Source organism: Macrobrachium rosenbergii, chromosome 56 (assembly GCF_040412425.1).
Source record: "Macrobrachium rosenbergii isolate ZJJX-2024 chromosome 56, ASM4041242v1, whole genome shotgun sequence".
In the NCBI taxonomy this organism is placed as follows: Eukaryota; Metazoa; Arthropoda; class Malacostraca; order Decapoda; family Palaemonidae; genus Macrobrachium; species Macrobrachium rosenbergii.
In genome coordinates this window covers 9,729,295-9,741,801 of record NC_089796.1, presented here as the reverse complement: position 1 = coordinate 9,741,801, position 12,507 = coordinate 9,729,295, and the positions used below count along the sequence as shown (strand labels likewise).

Genomic DNA, 12,507 nt, shown 5'->3' with positions numbered 1-12,507 from the left:
CTGTAAACTGCGTAATTTCAGGAAATGTAAACTGTATAATTTCAGGAACTGTAAACTGCAATTTCAGGAAATGGAAACTGTATAATTTCAGGAACTGTAACTGTATAATTTCAGGAACTGTAACTGCGTAATTTCAGGAAATGTAAACTGTATAATTTCAGGAACTGTAAATCAGCAATTTCAGGAAATGTAAACTGTATAATTTCAGGAACTGTAAACTGCGTAATTTCAGGAAATGTAAACTGTATAATTTCAGGAACTGTAAACTGCAATTTCAGAAATGTAAAACTGTATAATTTCAGGAACTGTAAACTGCGTAATTTCAGAAATGTAAACTGTATAATTTCAGGAACTGTAAACTGTATAATTTCAGGAATTGTACACTGCGAAATTTCATGAAATGTAAACTGTATAATTTCAGGAACTGTAAACTGTGTAATTTCAGGAACTGTAAACTGTATAATTTCAGGAACTGTAAACTGCGTAATTTCAGGAACTGTAAACTGTATAATTTCAGGAACTGTAAACTGCGTAATTTCAGGAAATGTAAACTGTATAATTTCAGGAACTGTAAACTGCGTAATTTCAGGAAATGTAAACTGTATAATTTCAGGAACTGTAAACTGCGTAATTTCAGGAAATGTAAACTGTATAATTTCAGGAACTGTAAACTGCGTAATTTCAGGAAATGTAAACTGTATAATTTCAGGAACTGTAAACTGTATAATTTCAGGAATTGTACACTGCGAAATTTCATGAAATGTAAACTGTATAATTTCAGGAACTGTAAACTGTGTAATTTCAGGAACTGTAAACTGTATAATTTCAGGAACTGTAAACTGCGTAATTTCAGAACTGTAAACTGTATAATTTCAGGAACTGTAAACTGCGTAATTTCAGGAAATGTAAACTGTATAATTTCAGGAACTGTAAACTGCAATTTCAGGAAAATGTAAACTGTATAATTTCAGGAACTGTAAACTGTATAATTTCAGGAATTGTACATCTGTTGAAATTTCATGAAATGTAAACTGTATAATTTCAGGAACTGTAAACTGCGTAATTTCAGAAATGTAAACTGTATAATTTCAGAACTGTAAATCGTAATTTCAGGAAATGTAAACTGTATAATTTCAGGAACTGTAAACTGCGTAATTTCAGGAAATGTAAACTGTATAATTTCAGAACTGTAAAACTGTATAATTTCAGGAATTGTACATCAGAAATTTCATGAAATGTAAACTGTATAATTTCAGGAACTGTAACCTGCGTGAATTTCAGGAAATGTAAACTGTATAATTTCAGGAACTGTAAACTGTAATTTCAGGAACTGTACAATAAACTGTAATTTCAGGAACTGTACAATAAACTGTATAATTTCAGGAACTGTACAATAAACTGTATAATTTCAGGAACTGTACAATAAACTGTATAATTTCAGGAACTGTACAATAAACTGTAAAATTTCAGGAACTGTACAATAAACTGTGTAATTTCAGGAACTGTACAGTAAACTGTATAATTTCAGGAACATCAGCTGCTTCACATATCTACACAGAAGGCTCAACAGGAACGGCCCTAATCTCCCCCTTTCCCCGTCCCCCAAAGCACGCTTGCTATTCACTTCTGTCTTGCCTGAACGCTTCCTGAGTATTTAATGCTCTTCGCTCCAATGCCACTACCTGCTTCATTTCCCAAGGCATTCTCTCCTCCTTCCTCCCAATGCCTCTGAATTTTGCACTCTTTATAAGCTTATTACCTTCCATTTTCCACATATGACCAAACCATCTCATAAAACTTTTATTCAGTTTTCACCAAGGTTAGACTTTTTACCATTCTGTTCCTTCATATTTATCATCGTATATGCCTTTCTTCATCCACATTTGCAAAGGAAATATATAATTTAAATAATTTCGACAGTTCTGACTTTTTCACACACAAACACTCACGCATAGAAATGTATTGAAGTACGTGTGTATATATATGATATATATCTATACATACATACACACATTATTACACATTATTATATATATATATATATATATATATATATATATATATATATATATATATATATATATATATAGTTCTATGAACTGAAATGGTCACAAACCCTTGTAATATTTTTTTTCTGATACTTTTCAACTGTTTTTAATTAGCTAAAGGGCAGCTAATACTCAAATGTTTCTATACTAACTACGTGTAGCTATTACCGCTTGTCCCCGTCACAGCAAAACAACTCACTCCTACGCAAAAAAAACTTCGCACAGCTTCTTGATCTTAAGTTCGCACAATTTATGAGCTTGAAGAAAGGACCCTTAATAACTGAAGTTCCGAGAGAGACCCAGTAGTATAATAAAGAATTTGGTAAACAAAAGCAGGGGAAAAGTTGGGGATTTAGTGGAGAAGGACAGCGCATGCTCAGTCTGTGTCACTGCCGTCCTAATGATCTGATTTGATTGATTTCTGGTTACTAAAACTGGCGTCGCAACAGTCATCTCTATTCTATTATAATTTCATTAAGGTTTAGGTCACTTAGTTTTAGAACTGTTGATTTTTATCATTTATGTCTCCTACATCTCTATTCTATTATAATTTCATTAAGGTTTAGGTCACTTAGTTTTAGAACTGTTGATTTTTATCATTTATGTCTCCTACTTTTGATTATATATATATATATATATATATATTTAGTATATATATATATATGAGTATATATATATATATACGAGTATATATATATATATATATATATATATATATATATATATATATATATATATACGGCGTACTATATATATGTTAAACTTAATTATGAAAAAAACATTCACAATGTCGTCATTAAATTGTTCATTAAAAAAATCACATTTATTGAAAAAACTGAAATTTTACTTTAACCAAAGACTTTCGAACACCTGAACTGGGTTCCTCATGTGTTTACGTTTTACCGTAAACACTGAGGAGGAACACCCTTCAGGCGTTCGAATTTCTTGGTTTACAGTACTTAACTTTTACAAATGATATAATTTATTTATATAAATATGGATTTTTAATTAACAAGGTCAGTTATATTAGTCAAATACTTTTATTGAACGACATGTCACTTCACCTATTCCAGACCTTCCATACCCAAATAAAAATACACAATTCCATCTATAAAATGCTTAAAATCTATTATTTCTCTCGAATTCATAAAAGCTAGACACACATACATATACATCAAGGTCCAAGGCCCCGAGAGATTATGTCTGGGGAATTCAGAGAACCATTTCTGTAGTATTATAAAACACAAACGCTAAGCTGTATAAGAGGATACAGGAGAGAGAGAGAGAGAGAGAGAGAGAGAGAGAGAGAGAGAGAGAGAGAGAGAGAGAGAGAGAGAGAGAGAAACTGAAGTATCCAAGAGCAAACGTGTGTGGCAGACGTAATTGCCCTTTTTACCTGCTATTTTTTCTGACCTTCCCTTTGTCTACAATGACAAAGATCTCTCAGCGCAGAGGGGCTCGAACAATGAACAATCAATGGTGAGCACACGCGAAGCGAAGGCGTTTTTACTTCCATTCAAACGCTGGGAAAAATTATATTCACTGTTCACTTAAGCGAAGATGAGACGAAAAAATTCAACTGTCAAAAAAAAAAAAAAAAAAAAAAAAAAAAAGTTTCTCATATTCGTTGGGATGCTGTAAACGTTGTGGCAATTTTGGACCATTTTGTAAGTTATTTTTTTTATTCTAATTTGGGAATTCCGCTCTTTGAAAGTTTTATTAGCAAGGTAAATGGCCTTTGTAGCTTGTTCCACGTGACACCGAGTTAATAACATCCTAATTTCAACTATGTCTGTTCCTATGAAAGGACATTTTTATTCGACACCGATATTACGTTTTGCAAAGGCAATGTAAGAATTGTTGAAAACTTTTTAATTTACGGTTTACATTAAATATTTTGTAAAAACATTTTAATTTATGGTTTATATCAAAATTTTAAAAAACTTTTCAATTTATGGTTTATATTAAATATTTTTAAAAAGTTTTTAATTTATGGTTTATATCAAATATTGTTAAAAACTATAATTTATGGTTTATATTAAATATTTTTAAAAACTTTCTAATTTATGGTTTACGTTAGATATTGTTAAAAACTTTTTAATTTATGGTTTATATCAAATATCTTTAAAAACTTTATGATTTATGGTTATATTAAATACTGTTAAAACTTTTTAATTTATGGATTATATCAAATATTGATAAAACTTTTTAACGTGCGTTTTATATTAAATATTGTTAAAAACTTTTTAATTTATGGTTTATATTAGATATTGCTAAAAACTTTTTAATCTACGGTTCATATTAAATATTTTGTTTGTTGAAACAATACTGAAGGTAATAAATGCCACTGTGAAAATAATCTGGTTTTGGAGGAGAGAACGAGCAAAGGATTTACTACTCATTAAACCCATCCATCAAAAGGCCCCCTCTCAACCTCTAAACTTAATGACTATAAACTGGTCCAATGGTATAGTGGTTAGTGTTGTGGCATGCCACTCGGATGTCGCAGGTTCGTTCGTGTCTCCCCCATGGTGATGAGAAATCACTGGCTGTGTATCATGATCAGTTACTGCTGCAGTGTGGGGTCTGTGGTGGGAGGTTGAAACCAACATTCTCTGGAAGCTTGAATTTCAAGTTAATGGGCCCTGTGTGCTTGTGCCATGAGAATAGGTTTCATATACTGAAATAATAATCTATAATAATAAAACTGAGTGGATCTTTCCTCTGTTTGTCCCCCCGGTGGAGGGCGGCAGATAAGGATCGGGAGGGTAGGATAGGGGAGAAAAAAAAAAAGCTTAGTTTAGTTTTACCAGACCACTGAGCTGATTAACAGCCTGGCAGGGCTGGCCTGAAGGATTAGACTTATTTAACGTGGCTAAGAACCACCTGTTACTTAGCAAATGGACCACAGCTATTGTGAATCCGAACTATTATTATAGCGAGAAATGAATTTTCATCTTCAGAAATACCCTCTAACTCTTCATCAGCCGGCTCAGGAGCCGAACTCGCCCCAACGAGTGAGGCCGGCAACCCACCGACTCGCCCAAGGAAGAGCTATAGGGTAGGGGAGACATGACACATCTACCTTCTCCTGCAACCTGTTTGTCCGGCCCTGATGTGCAGGTGATAGGGATTGAGAGAGGGGAGACATGACGGCAGCGCTGAGTTCCAGTGCAGCGTAGTGCGCGCCATCAAGCTAGTAATAATAATAATAAAGATTCTGAAGACCAGAGACACCTAACTACCATAGTTTCTGAGACCTAGAGAGAAAATGCTAAAACCTTGGGTTTTCAATTGACCTGTAAATTTGAAAATAAGTCAACTGAAAAACGGGGGAAAAAGTAATTACCCTCAACCATATTGACTCCTAAAAGTTTCATCACAACCAAATGGAAATCACAATTTTAACCCTTGGATACACATGTGACCTTGAGTAAAGATAAAATAGATAAAAATACTCGTGTTGAATAATGACCAAGCCCAATGATACCTCACTACACCATTTCATCAAAATCACAGGAAAATATAATGCTTACTTTAAATTGCCCTGAGACTTCGAAAAAATAGACTGACAAAGCTGAACATATAAGGCGGAGGCACTTTGTTGGCTTCAGAGCATCTACTCACTTAGGTTTCAAAGGAAATCAAAGAAAAATTAGGGAAGAAGGAGGCTACTACTACTACTACTACTACTACTACTTACTACTACTACTACTACTACCACCACCACCACTACTACTACTACTACTACTACTACTGCTACTACTACTACTACCATTAATAATAATACTATCTTGATCCGTGTTCTGGGAAGGTATAAAGCCCTTTATAGGGATTTGGCTCTTTCCTTCCTGACCATCTCTTAAAATGGCTATTTTTGACAGAGTAGGTATGCTTTTCATAATAATAATAATAATAATAATAATAATAATAATAATAATAATAAAATAAAAAATACCACACAACAGTCATGGTAATTATATCAATACCACTCCAGTATTTTACAAAATCTGCCAAAAAATACAGAAATTTCAATTACATTCCTTAATCCTTCGCAACCCAATGTTTTGACCCAAGAAAATGTTACACCATAAAAGAACCGTATCTCTCTCTACGAAGATAAGCCTTGTCTTTAGTCCCCTGGTTATTTTTAAAACTAAAACAGATTCTAATCGCTCTGTTTTCAGGTTCATAATACGTTAACAGAATATCTCTAGCTAGTCAGCTTGGAAGCCCAACATTGGAAACAAGATAAAACTTGCTGATTCAGGCACAATACATTCTTTATCTTTAAATGTGAGAGAGAGAGAGAGAGAGAGAGAGAGAGAGAGAGAGAGAGAGAGAGAGAGAGAGAGAGAGAGAGAGAGACTATAACAAAAGAGGCCGCAGTTGTGTGAGTGAGAGAGTGGGGCTATAACAAGAGGGGCTCCTTTGATTTTGTGAGAGAGAGAGAGAGAGAGAGAGAGAGAGAGAGAGAGAGAGAGAGAGAGAGAGAGAGAGAGAGAGAGACTTTTTATTTTGTGTGTATATATATATATATGAGAGAGAGAGAGAGAGAGAGAGAGAGAGAGAGAGAGAGAGAGAGAGAGAGAGAGAGAGAATTTACCTGAAACAGGAGGACGACTCTTTTGTTTTGTTGCCCTAATGAAAAAGGGACATCATAATGACTATCCTAGCGTGAAATGGACTTTCCCTTAATAAAGGTCGTAAAATGAGTGAATGAATATGATTTGGGGGGGAAAAGGCGAGGCAGGAGTAGAGGAGAACTGGAGGTACATAAAAAGGCTTTCAGGCTTGTGTATAAACGCCCAAAGGGCTCCCGGATGTTAAAGGCGGAGTTAGGCTGTCATAATACTTAGGCGATCGCATATAGGGAACGAAGAGACAAAATATGATGTCCAAGCTATTTGAAAAATTTGGGCACATTAATTATGTTATTTAAGAGCCTTTTCATCATTACCTCGGGAGGAGGAGGAGGAGGAGGAGGAGGAGGAGGAGGAGGAGGAGGAGGAGGAGGAGGAGGAGGAGGAGGAGGAGGAGGAGGAGGGTCTAACCCAGGTCAATCAAACAAAACCGATGCTGAGACAGGTAATTATATTGCCTTGATGAAGTAACAAAATATGTCACCTCTGCTGAAATTTCCAGTTCACAGTTTTTAGCTTTAATTTTCTGTAAAGAAAACTATAGAGATGGCTATTTGTCTGTCCGTCCGCACTTTTTCTGTCCGCCCTCAGATCTTAAAAACTACTGAGGCTAGAGGGCTGCAAATTAGCATGTTGGTCATCCACCCTCCAATCACCAAACATACCAAATTGCAGCTATCTATCCTCAGTATTTTTTTTTTTTTATTTACGGTTAAAGTCAGCTATAATCGTACTTCTGGAACCGCCATAGATGCCAACAACACAGGCCACCGGACCGTGGCTGAGTTTCATAGGCCGCAGCTAAGAATTTCATGGGCCGTGGCTGATTTTCAACGCATATTTTACTGCACTGTAGAGTTTGTCCCACGGGTAGGAGCTGCGGGATTGAAAGCATATACAGTACAAACTCCGAGAGGGGAAACCAATTAAAGTTGCGTGAATCGATATCGCTTCATTCTCTTTCTCTTCAACATAAAAATGCTTTACCTTATGGAATGTAGAATAAAATATATAATTTTTTGGCCGAAGGCCAAGCGCTGGAATCTACGAAGTCATTCAGCGCTGAAAGGAAAATTGCGAGTAGAAACGTTTGAAAGGTGTAACAGGAGGAAAACCTCAAAGCAGTTGCACTATGAAACAATTGTTAGGAGAGTGTGGAAAGTAAGATGGAAGAAAGAATATGAACGGAGGGTACAGTAAAGGCTATACTTTATGCGCCCAAGTTTTATTTGTATCTTATCTATGAAGCCCTGGACAATATATAACCTTCAATCCACTCATTTCCATTTAAATGATCATGAATATACACCAAACTGGCCACCGGATACGAAACGTCTGAAGATGGACTGAACCCACTTCAAGAGCCCAGAGAGAACAAGAGACATCAAGCATTCCTTATCTTAATGGGAACGGAAAGTTGGAAAGAGGAGCGGGCAGGAGAAAGATGGAGAAAGTTAAAGAGGAAGACGGGACGCCGAGTAAATCAAATCCTCAGAGTGCCACACGAGAAACATAACCATTAACGTCATTCTGTTTTGAGTTAAGTGCCGTACATTCTGGAGATAACTGCGTGGCGCAGTTATTTCAGACGGTGCCAGCTTGGTATGTTCCCAAACGGGTCGAGGCTAAGATGACACTTCATCTGGATGTCGTTACAAACCTCGGAATGTCATGTGAGCTCAAGGTCTCACTAACATGGCTCCAGGAAATTTCCTTTATTATTGTAATTTCATGGCAGTGGAGAACTTGAAAGTTCTTATCTTTTACAGTGAGTGAGACGGTTACCATGCTAAAGGATAATCAACTCTTGAGATGATCAAATATACAAAACAAGATACTTCTGGCAATTCTTTTTGAAATGGGGGAAAGTGGAGGTTACCAAAATAGTGTCAAAATATAAATAAAACCAAGGGTTCCATGAGCAGAAAAATCTAAATCATTAAAAACAAATACGTAAGACATAAATGAAAACTAGGCGCTCCCTGAAAGCAAACATCCAAACAAGTTTTAAAACTTGACATATGCAACTAAGAATTATGAGAACAGAAAATAAAATAAAAATTAAAATAAAATAACAATTCTTAAATAAAACTAAGACCCCCGGAAGAAAAAAATTACGAGTTTAAATATGAAAAAAAGAAAGAGATGTGAGACATGAAAATAGATTAATATCGAAGAATACACGAATAACACTCACAAACTTTTCTACACAAGAAGATTTTAACTTTATATAAATGTATAAATAATACATTATGATCTAAGGATATAAAAATCAAAATCACTCTAAAATATACACGAATAAAACTACCTCACTGGCAGAAATTCTGAATAAAAAATACATGAAAAACTAACACTTCAAAGAACTTAAAAAAAAAGACAAGGGCATCACAAGTCGCTATTTCAAATCAGCGTAAAAAGTGTTTTAAAAATTCGGTGAAATGTAAATCCTTCCAAAAAGATATATTCAGAGAACGGAACTGTCGACCTAAAAAAGTTCATTTTGGTCCAGCCTCAAAATGCAGCGGCTTTCGCTGGTTGCTCGTTCTTGCCTACAGCCAACATGGGTAACATTTCGTAAAAAGATTTCTTTTGAATATTAGCACCGTCTTCCTCTTTACCTTGATCAGCATTGTCATAAGGGGGTTCCTACACTTACGATCCCTCGAGTACTTTCGTTTGTATATAATATACAAACACAATTTTCACACATTTTTGTTGGTATTTCCTACTTTTTACTTTGTTAGTATTCAAGCTTTCATTGTGTGTTCTTGAGGTTTTTACTCACTGTTACCATGTCTGTACCTTTTCAGATTTTTGAAAATGACACCAACCAGTGACGAAACGTCGCATAAATAATTCTAAAGATGCTATGGTTCAATTTTGCCTTTAAGTTTATACGCCTATTGAGATTCGCCAGGTCGATAAGGACAACCAACGCTAGCTTTATTCCGAAAATTGGAGAGGTCATGGAAAAATTTGAGGACGAGACAAGATCTGATTTTCCTCAAGAGATACAAGGTGTACGATGTGGTTCCTTAAGTTCCTTTACATCAAACTGTATAACCGAGGACGAGAAATATGACAGTTCTCCAATAACTGTCTCAAACAACTAACGAGGACAGAGATTAGACGCAAGGAAAAGTACGTTAAGTATAACGACGAGAAGCAAAGAGAAGTAATGATGGCCTGAAACTGAAAAACATTGTATCTAATAATGATTTTAACGTCCTAGATATAATGATTTTAACGTTCTACACAGCTTCTAAAAATGAATATAACCGTAATAAACAATTTCAGCACCGTCAGGACGAAGACAGAAAAAAGTATACACCTTTCCGTAGATCAATGTCGTATCTTACGGTACTCGTCCATTCAAAACTTAATTAGGAGACACTTAACACCTGATACTGGCTTAATTAGCAAGAAATTAATGCTTCAACGGGGTCACCGCTCCGGCAAATATACTGTAATAGCTGCAGCCGCTGAGTAAACAGAGCAAGTCTTATTTCAAAGGAGATTTATGTCTAGATTCCAGTTCAGGTTTAATGAGAAGGACTGAACTAAATTAAATGATGAGAGAGAGAGAGAGAGAGAGAGAGAGAGAGAGAGAGAGAGAGAGAGAGAGAGAGAGAGAGAGAGAGAGAGAGAGAGAGAGAGGAATCTATTTCACATTTAATGAGAAAGGCTGAAATATATAAAATTATGCTAGAGTCTATTTCATATTTCCTACGAGAAAGACTGAAATATATCAAATGGAGAGAGAGAGAGAGAGAGAGAGAGAGAGAGAGAGAGAAAAATTCCTTATAACATTTACTGAGAAAGACAAATATATCAGATGGAGAGAGAGAGAGAGAGAGAGAGAGAGAGAGAGAGAGAGAGAGAGAGAGAGAGAGAGAGAGAGAGAGAGAAATTCCTTATAACATTTACTGAGAAAAGACTGAAATATGTTTAATGGAGAGAGAGAGAGAGAGAGAGAGAGAGAGAGAGAGAGAGAGAGAGAGAGAGAGAGAGAGAGAGAGAGAGAGAATTCCCAATTAGTCAATGAATCGACAGAATTAATCACTGAACATGAGTAGGTCAGACTTTTATAATAAATAAATTATAATGAGTAAAGAAATCCCTTATGGGAATTAATATTCTAAATTCCTCTGAAGCTCAGGAAATGAGATGCGACTGATGACACGTGTCACCAAAAACAGAATAATCCAATGAAATCCGCAGGAAAAAAAAACACACACACAAACACAAAATATCCCTTGATGATAACAAACGATCACCCTTACGTCATCCAATGACCCATATTTCTCGCGGTCTTTGAGCTCTGATGGCCCCATATTTCAAGATACACGAGCAACTTGCATGACTGCGGAGGGATCAGTGTGGTTTCCTGGCCTCTGACGATTAACTCAGGACGAAAATGTCACGGGCGTCTTCGATTATTCTTGAAGCTTGTCAGCTGACGAGTTCGTCTTTCACAGATTTTAATAATTAGAATTTAAAATACGATAAGAATCAATTTCTCAGTTTCTACCTTTCACTGTTGTCAATACACAAGTAAAAATAAAATGAAAAATTAGTAAACATTGCCCTTTCCTCTTTACAACCCTTATTAAAAAAAAAAAGAGTAAAAAATATAAGGGAATGAACGTTAAAAATTCGTTGATCACATATTTCGATAAAAAATTAAAAGATAAAATGGACAATATATCAAGTGTTCAAAGTCACCACTGATGCTCTCGCACAGGCAGAGAGCAAGTTTGACTTAAACCTTCCAACCACGTACACGTTGCTATGACCAGGTAAGCTGGATTGATACCTGGTGGACAGACAGTTAAACAGAAAAACCTGTACCAAATATTGGCTGAAACTCCTTCAACCACGTAGGAGGAACTGCCATGAAAAGGTGAGTGGGTAAGTAAGACTAATTGACGGTTTCCTTTCCCATCACATTTTTGCCTGGTGGTCTACCTATTTACTAAGGTTGAATGAAATCCTCTAATCATTTAGGAGGAGTTGCAATGATAAGCGCGGCAGACTGACAAACATACAGGCAGATGGACGATCTCCCTTTAAGCATACCTATGCATAAAAATCTAACTTTGTACTATGTAGGAAGAGCTACGATAACAAATAAAACATGCGCCGAAGTTTCTTCGGCGCATTCGAGTTTTCTGTACAGCGTATAATGCTGTATGAAACTCTGAGCCAAGTTTGACTGACATCCCTTCTAGTGAATGGTAGTACAATGGTCAGATAAGTGACAGACACAGTAATGAACAAACGGACAGAAAGATGTGCGAGCTCTTATTACGCACATATGTAAATGATGGTGTTCCTTTGCTCCAAGTTTGACAGAAATCCCTTCAACCTGGTGGTAATTATGACAGATACATTGGCGGACAGGTAGACAGGTGGACAGAAAAGGAATAGCTAGCTCCCCGAGTTTGTCACCAGAGGAGTAAGAGAGTGAATATTACGCCTTTATTACTTCAACTTTTCAAAAACCATACAGGACTCTTTCGTCCTTTAAAACTCATAGCAAACCACAAAGAAAAGCAATGTGAAAAGGCGTAAATATTACCTTCCCGCCTTTCACAAATATTAAGAATATATAAATAGTTCCTCGTTGGCTGAGTCTTTAGAGCTGTCGGCTAGTACTCGCTAGGACCGAGTTCGATTCTCCGGCCGGCTAATGAAGAATTAGGAGGAATTTATTCCTGGTGATAGAAAACATTTCGCTATAACGTGGCTTGATTCCACAATATTGTAGGTCCTGCTGCTAGGTAACCAATTGGTTCTTAGCCACGTAAAATAAG

The 12,507-nt window shown here is 35.9% G+C and overlaps 1 protein-coding gene across 1 annotated transcript in view; it reads right to left on the bottom strand.

The window, feature by feature from the left end:
- LOC136836368 (uncharacterized) overlaps positions 1 to 12,507 on the bottom strand; it is a 269,452-nt gene that overhangs the window by 8,013 nt on the left and 248,932 nt on the right. The gene's annotated exons all lie outside the window — the stretch shown is intronic.